The 7,747-nt window shown below is 37.2% G+C and overlaps 1 long non-coding RNA gene across 1 annotated transcript in view; it reads left to right on the top strand.

Annotated features, from left to right (window-relative positions):
- LOC124266255 overlaps positions 1-532 on the top strand; it is a 34,042-nt gene extending 33,510 nt beyond the window's left edge. Inside the window, exon 3 of the long non-coding RNA XR_006895699.1 lies at positions 47-532. This is a non-coding gene — a long non-coding RNA (uncharacterized LOC124266255). The remainder of the gene's footprint in view (positions 1-46) is intronic.
- The last annotated feature ends 7,215 nt before the right edge of the window (positions 533-7,747 follow it).

The raw sequence follows: 7,747 nt of genomic DNA, 5'->3' as shown, positions 1-7,747 counted from the left end.
TTACGTTATTATGTCAGTAAGCGACGCCATGTATTATGTCAGTAAGTTTACATGTCACCAGGAAATGTTACTACATAGTGTGACGCCATGTATTATGTCAGTAAGTTTACATGTCACCGATAATGTTATACATAGTGTGACGCCAGGTGTGTTGATACCATGTATTCTGACACAAAGTTGACATGTAGTCAGTGGACTTTCTTGTGATTAGGGAAAGATTTTTGTATCTTTTATGATTATACAATAAAACGTTATTACGCTTGTGCGACGCCATGTATTATGTCAGTAAGTTGACATGTCACCGATAATGTTACTACATTGTGTGATACCATGTATTCTCAAAGTAAGTTCACATCTATGAAATCAAATCATATCAGTCTTACATGACCATCCTAGTTACATTGAACACATTGGCACGTTGAACTGACCACTTCTACTGCTCACAGGACATATATCAGCTGTGAACACTGATGCCATGCTGTTCTGCTGACAACATTAAAAGAACAAATGATAATGAACTACAATCACCATGGACTTATGTACTTTATTCATAATAAATGTTGGTTCATGAGACTTGATGTCCATTCAAAACATGGCCAGAAATGCATATGAAATATAATATACAATTTCTGTGTTAATTTCTGTAGTACTCCTGAAGTTTAACTTTGACATCAAATGATACATTATTGTATCACCTGAGAAGGTAAACAATGTATGATTATAGCAAATTAAAATTTAAGGTCCCTTTGAGTTTATTTTAAACGTTATTTACTGTAGCATTTAAAGGACCTCAGTTTTTATCATAAAAGTATAGTTTGTATCAAACAAGAGTCATCAGAAAATGACATATCCCCCTGGCCCCCACATCTTTGAAAGAACAAATCATCTGACAGTTACTTAAAGTCCAGCTTGATTTTACACTAAGTGCAAATCGTTTCCATGGAAATGATGAAAAACATAAATAACAAACATCTGCAAACAGCAAAAAGGCACCACTTCAAGATCTGCCTCACATAGCTGCCAAGTTTTACTGAAAGATATTAAGAAGTTTTTGAAACGAAACCCACCTCTCCCTTTTGAGACTAAGTCTAAATCGTTTCCATGGAAACCGGGAAAAATAAAAAAGACAAAAATCTGTAAATAGCAAAAGGCACCACTTTGGGATCTGCCTCACATATCGGCCAAGTTTTGCTGAAAGATATTGAGAAGTTTTTGAGTTGTGCTCCGGAAACGAAACCTACCCCTCCCTTTTGAGACTAAGTCCGAATCATTCCATGGAAACAGGGAAAAATAAAAATGACAAAAATCTGCAAATAGCAAAAGGCACCACTTAAGGTTCTGTTTGTTATATCTACCAAGTTTTGTTGATAAATATTGAACGGTTCTTGAGTTATGCTCCGGAAACGAAGCCCACCCCTCCCTTTTGAGACTAAGTCCGAATCGTTTCCATGGAAACCGAGAAAATAATAATCACAAAAGTCTGCAAATAGCAAAAGGCACCACTTTGGGATCTGCCTCACATATCTGCCAAGTTTTGCTGAAAGATATTAAGAATTTTTCGATTTGTGCTCTGGAAACGAAGCCCACCCCTCCCTTTTGGGACTAAGTTCAATTTGTTTCCATGGAAACCAGGAAAAATAAAAATGCCAAAAATCGGGAAATAGCAAAAGGCACCACTTAAGGTTCTGTTTGTTATAACTACCAAGTTTTGTTGAAAAATATTGAACGGTTCTTGAGTTATGCTCCGGAAATGAAGCCCACCCCTCACTTTTGAGTTTAAGTCCGAATCGTTTCCATGGAAACCGGGAAAAAATAAAAATGCCAAAAATCTGCAAATAGCAAAAGGCACCATTTAAGGTTCTGTTTGATATATCTACCAAGTCTTGTTGAAAAATATTGAACGGTTTTTGAGTTATGCTCCGGAAACGAAGCCCATCCCTCTTTAAGACTAAGTCCAAAACGTTTCCATGGAAACCGAGAAAAATAAAAATGACAATAATCTGTAAATAGCAAAAGGCACCACCTTAGGTTATGTTTGACATATCTACAAATTTTTGTTGAAAAATATCGAACAAGTTATGCTCCAAAACAAAATGATTACTGGACCGGACGTGGGGATAAAAGTACTTTCCACTGTATTTGCCACAAGATGTCTCAAGACATAATTCTATCCAATTCCATAGATCTAGTTGTATGTCTTCAACCAATGAAAAATATTCCATTCAGTGTGATAAAATTCAACCGCCCTGGTCGTCCCGAGCCATGGCTGGATCCAACAGATACAGGGTCTTGACTGTCGGACCTTATCGTGGCTCTCGAAGTTACCAAGGTTATGTGGATACACATGATACCAGTGAAAGTCACAATCAGAGATGCTAACCCCAAAGTGTTGCAAAAAGTAGTTGCAAGGATCAAAATTAGTAGTTTGACCATAAAATTAGTAGTTAACTGTACTTAAAATCATGATGGATTCTGAGAAAGATAATATGACATTAATCAAGAGTGAAGCTTTAATTTCACATACATTGTAACTTCAACAGCAGATTTCCAAATTATCAGCATTACATTTCTTCTTGTGATCTCTTTTTAATGAAAACGTATTTAATAGACAAAAATATATGGTTTTGTCTATATATCCGAATTTCAATGAATTTTCTTCAAATTTCATAGAATTTCAAGTGCAATCATATTGGCGTAGTATGAGGCTAAAATTCGTAACGAATATGATAAAATCGTAGAGTTGGCATCTCTGTACAAAATATGCACTCTCACACACATCATACACACAGACACAAAACACAATGCACACCAACTCTCTCCATGTTCTTTCCTTAGGCTATGACTCGTATGTATGTCAGTTTAAAAGACTTACATTGTAATCTTTGTAACAGTAAATATAAACATAATTTACACCAAAATATATACTTGTATTGGATGAAACATGAAACATACAACACAGTTTCTGAAGTATCACAGTAAGATATAAATATTTTATCAACATATCAGGGTTTTCAACAGAAGCAAGTGGATGAAGAACACATTAACTTTTGACTTAAGTTTAATTGGGGAGAAATCTATAACAAGTGGCCTTTTAAATCTGAGGCAAAATGAAAAACAAAGAATTACTGTTAGTCAAGGGTTTTTAGGGGTTTGTCTTCATTAGACCAAAACCAAATTCATCAATCGTATACAGATCTTTACTCCCAAATACTGACTGCAGCTTGGAAACGTTTTCTAAAAACATGTCACAAATAAATCAGATGCTAGAAATATTACTGCATCCTGTCTTTTCCATAGCGTGTCATTTACTCCATTATGCCTTCTACTGCAGTATGCCTATTCATGTAGTATACCTTTTCCTGCAGTATGTGTGCCTAGTATTTTAGTATGCCAATTCCTGTAGTATGCCTATTCCTGTAATATGCCTATTCCAGTAATATACCTATTCCTGCAGAATGCCAATTCCTGTAGTATGCCTATTCCTGCAGTATGCCAATTCCTGTAGTATGCCTATTCCTGCAGTATGCCAATTCCTGTAGTATGCCTATTCCTGCAGTATGTATGCCTATTCCTGTTGTATGCCTATTACTGTAGTATGTCTATTCATGCAGTATGTGTGCCTATTATTGTAGTATGCCTATTCCTGTAGTATGCCTATTCCTGTAGTATGCGACCGCCACCGTGTAGTGGTTAGAGAGGAAGGTCACGGGTTCTATCTCCGGCAGCGTCATACCAAAAGAGGATCAAATATGGTACTTGTTGGTCCCTGCCTGTCGCTCGGCATTAATGGGTACAACAAGGACACACACACACATGTATCATCATAGAAGTGAAATATTCTTAAGTACGAAGGTAGTATGCCTATTCCAGTAATATACCTTTTCCAGTAGCATGCCTATTCCTGTAGTATGCCTATTCGTGTGATATGCCTATTCGTGTAATATGCCTATTCCTGTAATATGCCCATTCCAATAGTATGCCTATTCATGTAGTATCTCTTTTCCTGTAGTATGCCTATTCCAGCAGTATGTCTATTTCTGTAGTATGCCTATTTCTTGTAGTATGCCTATTCCTGTAGTATGCCTATTCCAGTGGTATGCCTATTCCTGTAGTATGCCTATTCAGGTTTATGCCAGTTACTACTATTACATTACTTTGCCTATTTCTGTATTTCTGTATAGTCCTGTTACTTCCTCAAATGTTATCAGGGAGTATCCTGCACTTGTATCTATGATCAGACTTTCTGCACAGTGATTCATTTCACCTTAAGGAAAACAAATCTCCACAGCCATTCATGGCACCATAAGGGACACAAATCTACATAGTGATTCCTGACACCTTAAGGGACATGACATGCCTATACTGTGATATTCGAGTCCCAACATGTATCAATATACATGTACTTACTTTGATACTCCAAGAGACGCTCCCAAACTACTAAAGTACTGTCGGAAATGCTAGAAAAATGCTTTTTGACTTATATTTAAAATTCAGAGGTATTACAGTTACTTAAATAACAAATATCACTTCAAGAAACATCTACCTAATGTAGACCGAGGGAATAAATGTTAAGACATGCTCTAAAATGTGTTTTTACTGATGAAACTACCAAAAACTTAGAAAAATAAGGGGTAGTGGGACGTTATTTGATACAAACATTAACTGCCTGTGTTATGTCATCAGCATCCACGGTATCGACAGGTGAAATTGACACCTGAGCACACGCTCGGGCGAGGGGTCATCTCAATAGATGTTTTCTGCAAAATGTTGAATATGTGTACGTATAGTATATGTATTGGTTATGTAAGGGATCATTTGTGTATGTGTGTTTGTTTTGAAATAAACATACGAATTACTGTACATTGGAAAGAATCCTATCACATGTGTTTTCTTATCGATTGATTGTAGAAATGTGCAACGTTTTAATAAATGTTTTACATGTCAACAGTATATTTCATTGAAAAAATATGGATGTAATTCGGTCAGTTTAATCTAGTAGTGAATATTGGCCAAAGATTTAACGAAGTCACTGGTGTAGCTTCTTTAGAATATATATATTCTTCTTCTCATTAAGTTTGTAGACCGCCCGTCTAAGCACTCCCTTGTCAAAGTTGTCAAGGATGGTTTTACGTCCCGGTTTTGCTTTTGAGACGGTCCCTGTCTTGTCTGATTTGTTTACAATATTGTAAACTTGTTGGTAAGACATACCAACAGCTCTACAAGTTCTGTAATAAACCCTTTCTAAACTAATGAAAGGTTTAGAAAAAAATTACAAAACTTTGCAACAATCGACTGCAAATCGTTGGCCATAGTGGACGCTGTGATAAAGATGTGCATGCATGACGGGAAACTTATTTATCAAGACTTAACATTTATATTAATATTTCTTCAATAAAGAAATGATAATTAAGTAAAGTAACACAAACATTCAACATTTATTTGTTTAGGAAATACGTTAATTCATATTTTTACACCACCTGTATTATTAGCATAAATGTAAAGACTATTTCAGATTTCTGTTGTTTAACTCAGAACAAATCTGAAGTTGCTGTTTTGGTACCAAATTCTCTCCTGTAAACTGCCCTTTAAATTCATGGGAATGTTAAATCGATTGAAATAAAAATTAGGTACACTATAGGCGAGTTGATATATTGACAACATAGTACATTTATCACCTTTATAAAGATATTAAGGCTAAAAAGCATTTTCTAGCATTTCCGACAGTACTTTAGTTTGTGTTTACTTGCACGACTGATTTTGTGACACCTATATGTACCAGTGATCAAATGAAGGCCACACCAATCAGGATGGTATCAGCCAGTGTTAGTCACAATAAACACAATATCATTTTTGGAAACCATAAAATACATAAATTCAATGCATAATGTGCAACATAATATCGGACATAAATTTGTGTTACATGGGGGAACGCTCACACTCCCAAGCCACAGATTAATTCAAGTTTTCCCCTGAGGTCCATCCATTGCAACTGTGCACTTGTGTGATATCAACCTGCATAGACTAGTTCAGGGAATGTGCAATGGACTAGTCAGCGATGCCTGGATGCCATGGCAACAGTCCATAGGCAGAGTGATGCGGTCAAACATCTCAATTTCCCATTGACTTCCATACCATTCAGTATCAACTCATAAAATTCAAAAACATGATGGCGCATCTACTCTATACAGTCTTATCTAATCTACACACTGTCTTATCTTGTGTGGTCATTTGCGCAGAGCCCAGGGCCTAGATATTTTAAGCTTTCTTAGCACTAAGATAGTCGTGTCATACATTAACATTAACTTACGACTATCTTAGCGCTAAGAGAGCTTTGAAAATCTAGGCCCAGGGTGTCGTTCCACTAACCGATCTTATCTAAGATCAATCTTTGCAAGTTACGCCAATTTTACAATCGTCTTAGCTAAAAGTTACACCCGTTCCACTAACCGATCGTAGCCGGTCCCGATCTTACGATCCGATCCAAGCTTAGATCGAGACTCTTTCGTGCGAGAGATAGAGGAATGCGAGGCACAAGTTATCTCCCTTTGCATAGTCTAGCAAAAGATAGAAAGTAGTTTACGAACCAACTGAGTGAGTGAGTGAGTTTAGATTTACGCCGCACTCAGCAATAGTCCAGCTATATGGCCGCGGTCTTTAAATAATCTAGCTAAGATGCACAGTGTTCACTAACATGAGCGTTCATGTTAGTGAACGCTATGTATCTTAGCTATTAATAATCGAGTCTGGACCAGACAATCCAGTGATCAACAGCATGCGCATCGATCTGCGCAGTTGGGAACCGATGACATGTGTCAACCAAGTCAGCGAGCCTGACCACCCGATGCCGTTAGTGGCCTCTTACGACAGGCATGGGTTATTGAAGTTCAATATTCTAACCCGGGCCTTCATGGGTATTTTTCCAACCAAGTGTAAACGTGGAGAAAAAACCTAGAGCAAAATATTAGGGTAGTGAGCACCTTGGTTTCAGGTGCAAGTGCGTGTGAACGCTGGGTATCAAGCATAATATAATAATAATAAATGCATATTTATAGTGCCTATTCCACATCCTTGGGCATGCTCAAAGCTGTGTACAGATAATTTACACGAGAATATTTACAGCCGAGATTATAAGTAATATACTGAGAACAGGTTTTAAGTCTGGACTTTAAAAATGTCAATTGTGTCAGAGCTTTTAATATGTGCCTCAACCTTGTCAATCAGAATAAACAAGGCGTGACGAGGCTATAGCGTATGTAGAATCTGTCTGTGGTCTTGAATAACACGCAGCCTGCCTTTAGAATCCCCCACCAAATATGCGCAGTGAAATCAAGCATATTTGTATCTTTTTGCTTCAGAACATTGTTCACTTCATGGCTGTCCCTATTCTTAACCATGACGCTGCAATATTGTTGTATAAATGTGTTACACCGACTCCCTCGGTTGTGTTCCCATGAAGACAGTGGTCAGACTGGCCTGACATTTGTAAGGCTTCAGTGCAGTGTTTGTTTACATCACAGAAATATACAAATTCATTTCATGGGGGATTTTAGGGGACGCTCACGGTGAAATGCTCGCTCTTATTTTTCACATAGAATAGGAAAGCCACCATTTTGGTTTCTCTACGATTGATTTTAGCTATCCTAAGTTGGTCATGAGCAACTTAGACTTTGAATCTTAACTTTACGATTGACTTAGGTAAGATTGGTTAGTGGAACAGTATGCCAATCGTAACGTCACGCTAAGATTG

The sequence above is a fragment of the Haliotis rubra genome, unplaced genomic scaffold (genome assembly GCF_003918875.1).
Source record: "Haliotis rubra isolate DU_JTF1 unplaced genomic scaffold, ASM391887v1 Scf1241, whole genome shotgun sequence".
NCBI lineage: Eukaryota > Metazoa > Mollusca > Gastropoda > Lepetellida > Haliotidae > Haliotis > Haliotis rubra.
The sequence above is the reverse complement of the archived record's forward strand: the minus strand, read 5'-3'. Positions and strand labels throughout refer to the sequence as shown.